Source organism: Sciurus vulgaris (assembly GCF_902686455.1).
Source record: "Sciurus vulgaris genome assembly, chromosome: 11".
NCBI lineage: Eukaryota > Metazoa > Chordata > Mammalia > Rodentia > Sciuridae > Sciurus > Sciurus vulgaris.
Genome location: NC_136472.1, coordinates 64,526,273 through 64,538,565, shown reverse-complemented (window position 1 = coordinate 64,538,565; position 12,293 = coordinate 64,526,273). Strand labels below are relative to the sequence as shown.

At 41.9% G+C, this 12,293-nt stretch overlaps 1 pseudogene across 1 annotated transcript; it reads left to right on the top strand.

Moving 5' to 3' along the window:
* The first annotated feature begins 717 nt into the window (after nucleotides 1-717).
* Nucleotides 718-1,608, top strand: LOC306639590 (putative monooxygenase p33MONOX; annotated as a pseudogene). Its single transcript has one exon. The product of its transcript is annotated as a putative monooxygenase p33MONOX (transcript).
* Nucleotides 1,609-12,293: the final 10,685 nt, after the last annotated feature.

Genomic DNA, 12,293 nt, shown 5'->3' with positions numbered 1-12,293 from the left:
GCAGAGCGTGAGGAAGCAAGCTTTTACTCTCCTCTACTTTTAAGGACACTACTTCCATTCATGGGGCTCCACTGCTTACTATGATTTGAATAAGTGTCCCCCAAAGGCCCATGTGTTAAAGGATAGGTCGCTGGCCCATGGTGCTACTGGGAGATACTTGAACCTTAAAAAGGTGGAGCATACACTGCATGCAGTGGCGTACACCTGTAAGTGCAGTGGCTTGGGAGGCTGAGGCAGGAGGATTGCAAGCCTCAGCAAAAGTGAGGCGCTAGGCTTGCATCCATGTCACTAAATAAAATACAAAATAGGGCTGGGGATATGACTCAGTGGTTGAGTGCCCCTGAGCTCAACCCCCAGTACCACCCCTACCCAAAAAAGGGTGGGGCCTAGAACTTGTGCTCTCTAGTTGATGGTGGGGACAGTCGGTGCTGCCATTGCTCTCACGATGGCTTGGTCTGGACTGCGTCACAGGCTTTTGGAAGACATGGGTCCTTGGATCCTCTTTGGTGCCTAAGTTTGGGCTGCAGGCAACTTGGAGGCAGCAGGGGAACAGACTCTCTGAATGGACTCTTCCCGGGAAGCTTTGCTGATTTACAATACCTGAACACTGCTCCTTACTCACACTTGTCTGGAAGCAGAGTTGCAACATCATTTCGCTGAGGTGGCAGGGACTCAGCTCCAAACTACATATAAAAAAACACCTGGATCCCAGTCTTTCAGTGACTTCAAGACAACCAGAAGTGCCTGTTCTTGGGTCTAGTGGGCCTCTAGGCAAGATGTCCTTGTCCATTGGGATATGCCACCGGGCATTCAGTTATGATGATGCCCTTGAGGACCCTACACCCGTAACTCCTCCTCCATCAAACATGGGAAGCATCCCCTGGGAGCCAGTGATTCCAGAGTGTAAGTATCAGCACCTTGCCAAGGAGGAGGAAGGAGAGGCCAGGGTATTCACCCCCCACCATGACTCTTTCAATGGTCACTTGACAGTATAGAAGACAAGGTCTCCCTGGTGAAGGCTAAAGCCACCCATGTTACCATGAATTCTCTGATTACAAAACAGAGCCATGAGAGCATTCAGTATTTTGAGCAACAGGTAAGTCTGAGAGATACTGCTATATACCCCACAAGGACTTTACCACCGAGGACCTCCAAATGTCAGACACTCCATAAACTAAAGCTGCAGAGCAGAGAGATGACAAAAGAAGGGAAGCAGCCTGGGTCAGCCCAGCCCACCCCACGCATCACCCCTTGCTCTTTCCCTACATAGAGGCCCAGGGGCTGGTTTACTTCTGGTTCCTCTACAGCTTTACCTTGTCCAAATCCTAGCACCATGGAAGCAGGGAAACTTGTTAGATAAACGGAGCCCTTTTAGACCAAGACCCTTTCACAAGTCTAATTCTGGAGGTTTTGCTACCCAGGCCTATAAAGGAGTCCAGAAACCCTCTCCCAGGGAGCAGATCCATGCCCAGGTCACCCAAGTGACTGAAGGTCAGGCAACATTTGAGCCATCCAGAATGGCTGTGCAGTGATAGAAGGGAAGGAACAACAGCCACGGACCCATGGTCTCAAACTGACTAGACTGTACTCACACCCACTGGCTTCTAGAGAGCTTTCCGTCCCAGGGACTGGGGATAGAGGGGTTTTTGTCTGTTTGTTTGCTTTCTTGCTTTCCCTTGATCCCCTTTTATCTTGGCTCTGACATAGGAATGGTATATTGAAAAACAATACTCTTAAACTGAGGCTAGAGCAGGAGACGTAATTGATTCTGAGAAGCAGCAATGCGAGGCTTGTCCTTGTGTGGAAGAAACCGTTCCGCACTGTTGTAAAGTTAGATTCAGAAATCTCAACAGCAATGTTTGGGGGACTTCATTGCCTTTTTTTGTATCGTTTACCCCAGACCAGGACTTTGATCATTGCTTACTTGAAAAATAATGTTACACTATTCTAAAACCTAGGCTTCTTTTTACCACTAGCAGCATGAGTGTTGACACATTATGCTGCAGAGTGCCCACTGACAATTTTGGGCAATTTGGCCTTCTTGCCCCTGCTAGTGCAGTGCTCCAGCCTTGTTAGTTAGGGGACCTAAGACCTGTTTAATGTTTATGTACAGTTAACAGCCAGACCTGGGAGGGACCCCTCTTCTAGGCTGAACCTGGAGCTTCCCTGCTTTTTGGTCAACCTAAAGGATTCCTTTGTCCTGCAGCCACTTGTTCATGCCTCTTGGTACCTCTTGGGCCACTGCAGTTGGGGATGCTTCTCTTTTACATGTCAGAGAACAAGCACTAGTCTTGCATATCCTTTATTGTGCTCCAAAGTGAAATTAGTTTAACTCCAATGTGGTTGGAAACTTCCTAATGAGAGAAAATTAAGTCTATTGATTTGATATTGATAAATGGATGTTATGGTGTTTTGTTTTGTTTTCATGATGCTGGGACTTGAACCCAGGACCTTGCACATGCCAGGCAAGTGTTCTACCATCCATCTACCTGGATGTTAAACTTTTTTAAAGTAAAGAAGATAGTAAAGTACGGTTAGATTATACACTTGAAGTCCATGTGAAATTAGAGTCAACTCATTTCTATTTCTTTATTCAGGTCAGGGCTTAAACTTTTTTGGAGAGGAGGTGAATGAATTCAAAATAACAAAAACATTTTTCACCAAAAGGAGTCTCATACCTTTATGCAATACGTATCTTAGAAGTTGCTTTTGTACTTCTCTTCACTGTGTGCATGCTGTCTTGAATACTGTCTCAGGTTCATGCTCATTTTGTTTTGGAAAAGCTTTTTGTGGTTGGTTCTGGAGAGGCTTTTTGTTTACATTAGGAGCTGACCTCATAGAGAAGCCATGAAGTCTTAACTTGTCAGAATGACTAATTTATTTGTGTTCTGTTAAGATCTATTGTTTGGACAATAAAAATCCTTACTACTTTCTCAAAAAGTAACAATAAAATAAAATAAAAGGTGGGGCCTGGTGGGAGGTCCTCAGGTCGCGGGGGGGGGCATGTCCTCAGTAGGGGCTGTGAACTCTGACCCTTCTTCTTTCTGTTCGCTCCCTGGCTCTTGATGAGGGAGGCAGTTCTGCTCTGCTGTGCACTTCCGCCCGCATCTGCTACCTCACGAAGGTCCAAAGCAGCAGGGTCAATGGATCATGAACTGAAATGTCCAAAACTGAACCAAAATAAACTTTCTCTCCGTGTAAGTTAATGATTGAGGTATTTGGAATAGTAACATATCTCCCAAAGGCCCTATCTTCAAATACCATTGCACTGGGGATTAAACTTTGCAAATTTTGAGGGGACACATTTAATCCATCGCAAAACCTAAACACTCCTTCCCCAGCTTCCATGCTCTGCACTGGTCCACCCCCTCACATTTTGCTTGCTCCTTTCAGCCTCCTATAGGTTCTCCCCACTTTCTTTTTCTACTTTTCTCTCTCTCTTTTTTTTCCTCAACAGCAGTAGTGGCAAGAGAGCACAGTGGTTAGGAGCACCAGTTTGTTTTGGCTTCAGAGTAGACCTGGACTTGAATCCTAGTTAGAGCAGTCATTTGAACGTGATCTTGTTGACCTTCAGTTTCTTCATCTGTAAAATGAGGACAATAATAGTATCTCTATCTCAGGTTTACAGAGAGGATGCTATGATAATATATGTAATAATCAGAGTAAGTAACGAATGTTAACAGTTATTAGTTCCCATCCATGGAATCACTTGGGTTAGGTACCTGTGAATCTTTTTTTTTTTTTTCTTTTTCTTTCTTCCACTCTCAAACCTAATTGGTTTGAAATCTCTGTTTCTGTAAAAGAAATGTTTCTTGAAACTACTCCCTCCTTGTCACTCTGGTAGTCCTCATGGAATTTCATCTAGACTCTTATCTATCCATCTGCTCAGTTGTTCCTGCCTTTTTTTTTTTTTTTTTTTTTTTTTTGTACTGGGAATTGAATCCATGGATGCTTTACCACTGAGCCACACCCTAGTCCTTTTTATTTTGAGACAGGTCTTGCTAAGTTGCTGAGGCTGGCCTTGAACTCAATCCTCCTGCCTCCGTCTCTGGAGTTGCTGGGATTGCAGGTGTAATCCAACATGCCTGGCTTCCGCCTGTATCTTTCCATCTGTCTATATGCTTGACTTCAACCAGATTGTTTTCTTTAGTACAGGTCTCATTTTTATTTTCTCCTCTATACTCACACTGCAATATTCCCTGTTGTTTGATTAGATGGTAGAGTCCACTGTTATTAGCACCAAAATAAAATCCTTCAAAATGGGGCCCAGGATGCATTCTAAAATAGTCTCCCCTCAAATCCTCCTGTTAATGAACCAGACAGAACTGCCCCCTCTGCGTGAACATCCCTCTATTTAATTTCCCATTCTTAGCTCATGCCAGTTCCTTTGTGGGTCCTTTCTTCTTTGCTAAAAAAATTCTGGTATTATTTTGGCATGAGTGAGTGTGTGTGTGTGTGTGTGTGTGTGTGTGTGTGTGTGTGTTTAAGTCACAGCATAAGTCTAATCTTTAGTGAAATATTTCCTGATGTTCCTAGGTAAGTTATCTCCTCAGGATTACCCCTAAATTTAGTGCTCATGTCAACTACAGTATTTATCACTCACCTTGGCCTGGGGAGGTACTTGCACTCAGTTCTCTAGTGTTAGAAATTAGAGATTTTTTTTTTAACTTTTGTGTACCCAGGCTTAATAGAAAGTCTGTCAAGGAAACAGTGCTTAGTGAAGATTTGCTCATTACTGTATAAAAGAATGAACGAACCATGTGATTAATGGTTGATATGCAGCTAGGGTAACAAAAGGCAATAGGGCACCAGCACTGTGTGTAATTAGTGGCTCATTCTCTAAGACAAGGAAGGGGTGCTGTGGAAAGGTCTTTGTGCTTAAGCTAAATCCAGGGCAAGCTGTCTCACTTAGCAACCATGTGACTCTGGGCCCCTTAGAGCTTATAAGCCCCAATTTCTTTCTTTTTTCTTTCATTTAATTTTTTTTAAACATGGGAATAAATATCCTCCCCACTTTCTCACCAGTGAAAGAAGTGTGAGAAGGAACCAAGACAGTAAGACACAGGAGCCTGTGAAGTGCTGCCGGGTAAGGCACTAAGGACATCTTGGGGGGGCTGGTCACAGACCTGGAAGACAGCCCATCCTGTAACCCTGCACAACCTGGAAGCAGGCAGCCCTTGGCCTCTTGGCAGACAGGCTGGCTGAGTGTGCTTGGCACCAGCTGCAATGGTGCCAGGTCAGTTCTCAGCGATGCTGTCAGAGGCAAGGTGAGAATTATGTGCTGATAGACTTTTTCTGGTAAGACAAAGAAGCACTTAAATATCCCCACTGAAGAGGGGAGGTGCGTGGAGCTCGGGCTGCTCACATTCCCTTAAGGCAGGAAGTAATTCCCGGTGCGGATACCTGGTGCCACCTGTTGCAAGTGCCCAGCTAGCTTCAGGTGAGGGCGGGCCTCAGAGAGGGCTTCTTAAGTGACTGTTGCTAGTTTTGTAGGAATGTGGAGACTGAAAACTAGGCAAAGCTGGCTGCAGGTGAATCTTCACTGACAGGTGTCAGAAAGAAGAGGGTCCCTGGTGTGCAGCATAGACCAACTGATAAACTTGGCATTGGCTCTTGAATACTTCTCTACTTTCGAAAAGGGAAAGAACATTCAGTCTCAGTTCTGTACTTCACCCTGAAACATCTGTGGCCCTGTCCTGGTCAGCACTGGAGCCACACATGCTAGTGGGGCTGTGGCAGTCACAGGGAAGTGCTATGGTCAGCATGGCTGGCAAGAAAGGAAGCTCTGCGGCTTCGGACCTGAGAGCACTTTAGCCAAATCATGAATCCTGGATTCACCAGCCAGGCAAATGCATTCAGTTCCCAAGAAAGTGAGAGGAAGAGAAATTTCAGTTATGATCTCCTTGAAATATGTGGAGAAAGAAAGTGACTGTCTCAGAAACTCTGGGGTCAGGGCCAAGCAAGGCTGCTAGTTGACCCTCATAATGAAAGCAGCGCCATTCCATCTAGCGGTCAGGTAGGTTCCAGGCAATGTTCTGCTGTTTTGTCTTCTGTGCGTGTCTTGGTTTTTGTTTTCTCTCTCTCTCTCTCTCTCTCTCTCTCTCTCTCTCTCTCTCTCTCTCTCTCTCTCTCTCTCTCTCTCTCTCTCTCTCTCTCCTTTCTTCAGTACTAGGGATTGAACCCAGGGCCTCATATGTGCTCTATCATTGAAGCACGTCCCAAGCCACTTCAGTCTGTTTTCTACCGCTCTGACAGAGTTTCTAAGGTTGGTATTCTGGTGACGTAAAAAGCAGAATTCATTTGGCTCATGGTTCTGGGCAGAACACATAGAAACTCTTCACTAAACCACTCCCACTCAGGAGAGCAGAGCCTCCAACCCGAACACCTCTGAAAGTCCTCGCCTCTTCACACTTACAGCAGTAGCTAAATTTCAACATGAGTTTTGGAGGGGACAATCAAGGCACAGGGTTGTGCAAGGAAGATACTTGACTCAGAAACATGGAGCCATCTGTCTGACATCATATGGATAGTTAAGATCTCGAATGGAAACAGTCAATTCTTGAAGCTTCTTTCTCACACTAACTGTGCCCATCTATCAGTCCTATGCAGGAAATAGCTGAGCCACAGGGTCCACCCTTGTTCAGCCAACCTGATCAGATCAGCTGAAACTACTCAGTAGCACACTCAGAGGAAATAGGTTCACTAAAAAATGTAGCTATTTTTTTCTTTTTCTTTTCTTTTTTGGTACTGGGATTGAACCCAAGGGCACTTAACTACTGAGCCACATCCCCAGTCCATTTTTTAAAAATATTTTATTTAGAGACAGGGTCTTGTTGAGTTGCTTAGGGCCTTGCTAAGTTGCTGAGGTTGGCTTTGAACTCACAGTCCTCCTGCCTCAGACTCCCAAACCACTGAATTACAGGTGTGTGCCACCGTGCCCAGCCAAAATGTAACTGTTTTCTAAGGACAAAAAATGTCTATAAAAGGACAAAACACTACCTAGTGTAATTTTTTAAAAAAATATTTCAAAAAAGTACAAAATCATGAACAAAGTAGAAAGTTATCTCCAAAACAAAAAGGATTAATCATCAGGGAATGTTTTGTTCAACTCAAGGCAATGAGTGGGAAAATATGAATGGTATAACTATTACTAGGAGATTCTGTTATGTAAATTGTCTGAAGAAGAAAAATTTAGACCTAAAAATCAATCACTGTGAAGGAAATTGAGAAAGTTTATCTTCAAGACTTCAAGGAAAAGATGTTTAGCATGTTTACTTACATGACATCATTATTTATTATTCTTTAAATATTGTATATTATTCTTATATATCCCAATAATACAAGATATTATTCATAATTCTTGTCTTATAAATTGTATGCAAAGTATAGAACAATCTCCAGTTCTTTTCAAAAAACTGACAACAGTTTCAGAGAAATGCAGAAGCTAATAAGAAAACTAGAAGTCAGCAACTCTAAAACATTTTGGTCTTAGGTCACCTTTATACTTCAAAAAAATTATTGAGTGTCCTAAAGAGCTTTGTTTATGTGAGCACTATTTGTCAATATTTATCACTTTAGAAATTTAGGTAAACATTTGATAATTCACTTGTTAATTTATTTGGACAATTATAGAAAAAACATTAGGTATTCACTGTGATGTTCAAGCAAATAACATTTCCAAAACAAAAAAAATTAATAAAACTGGCCTTGTTTTACATTTTTATAAAACTATATTAGTGTCTGGCTAAATAAAGCATAGGTGGATTTTCTTATCTGCCTTTTACATTCAATCCATTGAGACAGCATATGTTATGTAGCCTCTGGAAAACCCTATCATACACCCATACAGGAGGAGAATTAAAAGGGATAACAATACCTTAGTTTTAGTAGGAAGGTAGTTTTGACCTTGCAGATCCTGTAAAAGGATCTTATAGATCCCCAAGTGTCTCCAGACCATACTTAGGAATCTCTGTTATAACTAAATTTAAATTATACATGTGAATACTAAAATTTCAGAGAAATATTAGTAAATAGAACCTAGAAGTACACTGAAAGATGAGTTACCATATCCAAGTGGAATTCATTTCAGGAGCAAATGAATATTAGGAAATCTGTTTAGTATGGATTTAATATGTTGATCATTCAATCATTTTAATACCTGCTAAAAAGTATTTCACAAAATTCAATATTAATTTTTGATTTAAAAATCCTAGGAAAGAAAATGGATAAAACAAGTATCTGTATTCAACAGTCCATCTCACACTTAATTAGAATATGCTAAAACACAATGTAACATGGCAGAGCTTTCTGGAGATGGTAATGAAAAGGGGAGCCATAGCTCCCCTGGTAACTCACAGCAGACCTTGATGGGTATCAGAGATGGTAGTTGAAGGGTTAGTGATCAAACATTTAAACCATCATCCCTCACCACTTTCCACTGCCCAGATGTACTTTCTTACTGGTTAAGCGGTGAGTGGTGGTCTTTTGAATAATAGTGCCTCTACAGAGATAACTCAGTGGCAATCTGCAGGCAGGCCAGCCATGGCCAGGAGCTGGCTATGGCCTTCTTGCTTCTCATAATCCAGAAAGAAATTGGCAGAAGGGTGAAGCTGAATGGAGAGGAAGGAAGGATTCTGCAGAGGCCCTGAGTTGGGGCCAAGGAGATGCATATGTATTACCAATGGAGAGACACTGGAAAATAATGATGAGAAATATTTGTTCTGTTCTAGAGAGATAAAGAGCATACATTATCTGAAGTAAATATCTCACCCAGGAGCACAATATCAAGCTCAGCTTTGACCCCCCTCTGTGCTCTATCCTGTCTTCAAACATTTTAGATCCAATATCCACAATATATCTTACATTAATCTTCTACCCTTTAGAAGGTATTGTATCTTAGGGTTTGGGTCCTCTGGGTAGGTGTGATATTTAAAATAAGGCACATGTAAACTCACTTGTTCTTAAGTTTTTGTGGTCTCACATAAAGGAAGAAAGTTGTAAAGAATGTTTGAGTTCAGTGAGAGAAAATTAGGACGCTGTCCTTCAGGAGATATTGTGAATTACTTAATTTTATTCACCAAATATTTATTCAGCACCTACTTTGTTCTGGGCATTGCAGTAGGTGCTGGGAATAAAAATCGTGGAGTGTTGTAACCAAACTCCTTGGAAAACACTGGTTTAGGCCAGTGAAAGAAAACGACTGTGCTGAATGTGTCCCCTGGTGGTAAAGACCAGGAACTACTGCAGCCACACTTCACCGGGGACCTCTGTGCATGATGAAGTCCTTGTCAAGGAAGCCAGAATGAAAAGATTCAGGTTGCTCCCATCCCTTCTCATGACAAGCAAAATTCACTCTCCACTCCACTCTATGTGTTCTATGTGTTAGAAAATTTGTAAAAATAGAAATAAGTAAAAAATAATGTGCTTGACTTTTCTCTTGACAAGCTATTAAAATGCCAAAGTATGAAAGTTTCCCACTTCCATCCTCTGCCTGGTCCCCTCACCACCGTGTCATCTATATGGAACAGGATATCACATGTCTATGTCAGTGGATGTCATGGAGAAAACAAGGAAATGGGAAAGCCCAGCTCTTTTCAGAATTCATCGGGGTTAAAACAGCGGGATCCTTGTTATTCAGTGAAGGATCTTGTGAGTCAGACCACAAGTTGGCACATAATTGAGTCATCCCCACCAAATGAGTCATTTAAGAAGGGAATTTTTATTCTTGAACTGGAAATATTTCCGTGTTGTTGGAGCTGAAAGGACAGTGACCTTTTTGATGTGTCAACTTGGTTGGACTTGCGCCTATAGTTACTCAGTCGAACACTGTGCTGTTGTGAAGGGGTTTTGGAGATGCAACTAATATCCCTCCTTAATCCATTGCCTGTGGGTAAAGAAAATCATCCTGGACAATCTGGGTGGGACTGGCTTGACGAGTTGGAAGGTCTTAAGAGCAGGACTGAAGCTTCCTGAGAAAAGAGATGCTACCTACAGAGAACAACTTCAGTTCCTGTATTCTAGTGATTTTCCCTTTCTGACTGTCCACCTTAAGGATGTACTTGCTTGGTCAGCTCTTACAAATTGTGCAAGCAAATTCTGATGCACTCATTTGCTGGGCTGCTATAACAAAGTACCACAAACAAGGTGGCTTGGAATGACAGGAATTTATTGTCTCACAGTTCTAGAGGTCTGGATCAATGAGTCAGCAGGATTTTTTCTTTCTGAGGACTGGGATGGAAGATCCGTTCCACGGCTCCCCCTAGCTTCTGGTGGTTCACTGGCAACTCTTGGTGTTCCTTGGTATTATGACTTGGGCATGAGGTGTCTCCCGAAAGTTTCTGTGTTAATGCAGGAATATTCAGAGGTTAAATGATTAGATTGTGAAAGCTATAACCTAGTCAGTTCATCCTAGTTTGAATGGATAGACTGGGTGGTAACTGTAGAGGAGGTGGGTCACTGGAGGTGAACCTCAGAAAAGTGCATCTTTCCTTTGACCCCTTTCTCTTTCCCTCTCTCTGCTTTCTGACCCCATGAGGTGAGCTGTTTTTGTCCACTGTGTCCCTCCGCCATGATATCCTGCCTCACCTTGGACCTAGAGCAATGGACTCAGGTATCTATGGACTGAGAAATTCTGAAACCATGAGCCCCAAATAGATTTTCCCTTCTCTAAGCTGTTCTTGTCAGGTGTTTTGGTCACAGTGATGCAAAGCTGACAAAAACCCTTGGCTTGTAGATGGCACGTCACTGGATTTCTGCCTTCCTCTTCCTATCACGTTCTTCCTCTGTATGTGTATCTCTCTGCATCCAAATTTCCCCTATTAAGAATACTATTCATATAGGATTAGGGCCTACTCCAATGACCTCATTTTGACTCAATTATCTCTGTAAAGACTCTATTTCCAAATCATGTCACATTCTGGGGTACTGAAGGATTCCAACACATTGTTTGGGGAAAGCATATTCAATCCATCATATCTGCTTCTCTGACTAAATGCTGGATAATATGTTCTGTATACATATATATATGTATATTTATGTGTGTATATGTACACACACACACACACACACACACACACACACACACACACACACAAACACACTGAGTAGTCACATTCCCCAAACAGCTTACCAGAAGCATTAATTTCTTCAGGTGGCACATTCCATGTCTCCAGAAACACTGGTTCATCCTCTAATACTGAGCTATTTAAATCTGGGTATAAACATAATATAACTACTTAGTTCACACAAAAAAGGGTTGGGGAGATCAGAAAATGATTTATGAGATAATGTTAGAATTCTGGGGCACCTCAGCTGCATTCTGAGTATTTTCACTGAGAAGTGAAGTATTGCAACTATAAACTGACTTTTTCCCAACAGCAGTTTCTTAACAAGAATGAACAACTTGGGAAGCAGATAATTGCTTTGTGGGATCTCCCATAAGGAAGAGGGATCAGGGTGAAGACTTGGAAGAAAGGTGTGTAGTGCAAGTCTCTAGGGCCTGGGATTGGTGGAGATACTTCAAGGTCTGTTTCTCTGTTATATGAGCCCTTGCTTATGGCCAAGGGGATCTTATCTGATTTAATCCTCACTCCATTCCTTCCTAGACATGATTATTCTCCCATTGTAAGGTTGAAAACGATGACACTGAGATGACTCTTTCTTAAGATCACACATCTGGTAAGGATAGGCCAAGATCAGACATACCATCTATTTTTTATGGATTCCATATATGTGAATATACTTACTCACTAAAATATATTTGCAATCTCAAAAGCAATATTTATGGTGCTTTCACAAACATTCGACACTCAGGTTCCCAGCTGAAGTGAAATAAGTCAATTCCCTGCCTTCTTGTTTCAGCTCTCATTCTATAAACAAATGTCCTTTTTGTGGTACATTTAGTACCACATTTGTGTGTGTGCCTTTTGTTCATGATTTCTATTTAGTATGGTTTCCAAGCTTAATGCTGAAGTGCCCTCTAGTGTTCCTAAGTGCAAGAAGACTGCGCTGTACCTTACAGAGAAAATACGTGTATTAGGAAAGTTTTGTTCAGATATGAGCTGCAGTGCTATTTGCTCTGAATTTAATGCTAATAAATCAGTAACACATATGAAATAATGTGTCTTTAAGCAGAAGCATTTAAAACAAGTTTATGTCGTGATCAGTTGATAAAAAAAATGCATGGTGCTCACAGGAAAATAATTTTGTATTTTTTTAAGAGCAATGGTTCCCTATCCATTTATTCAGTGTTCATAGTGACTTCATAGGCTATAATTACCACAAATAATGAAAAT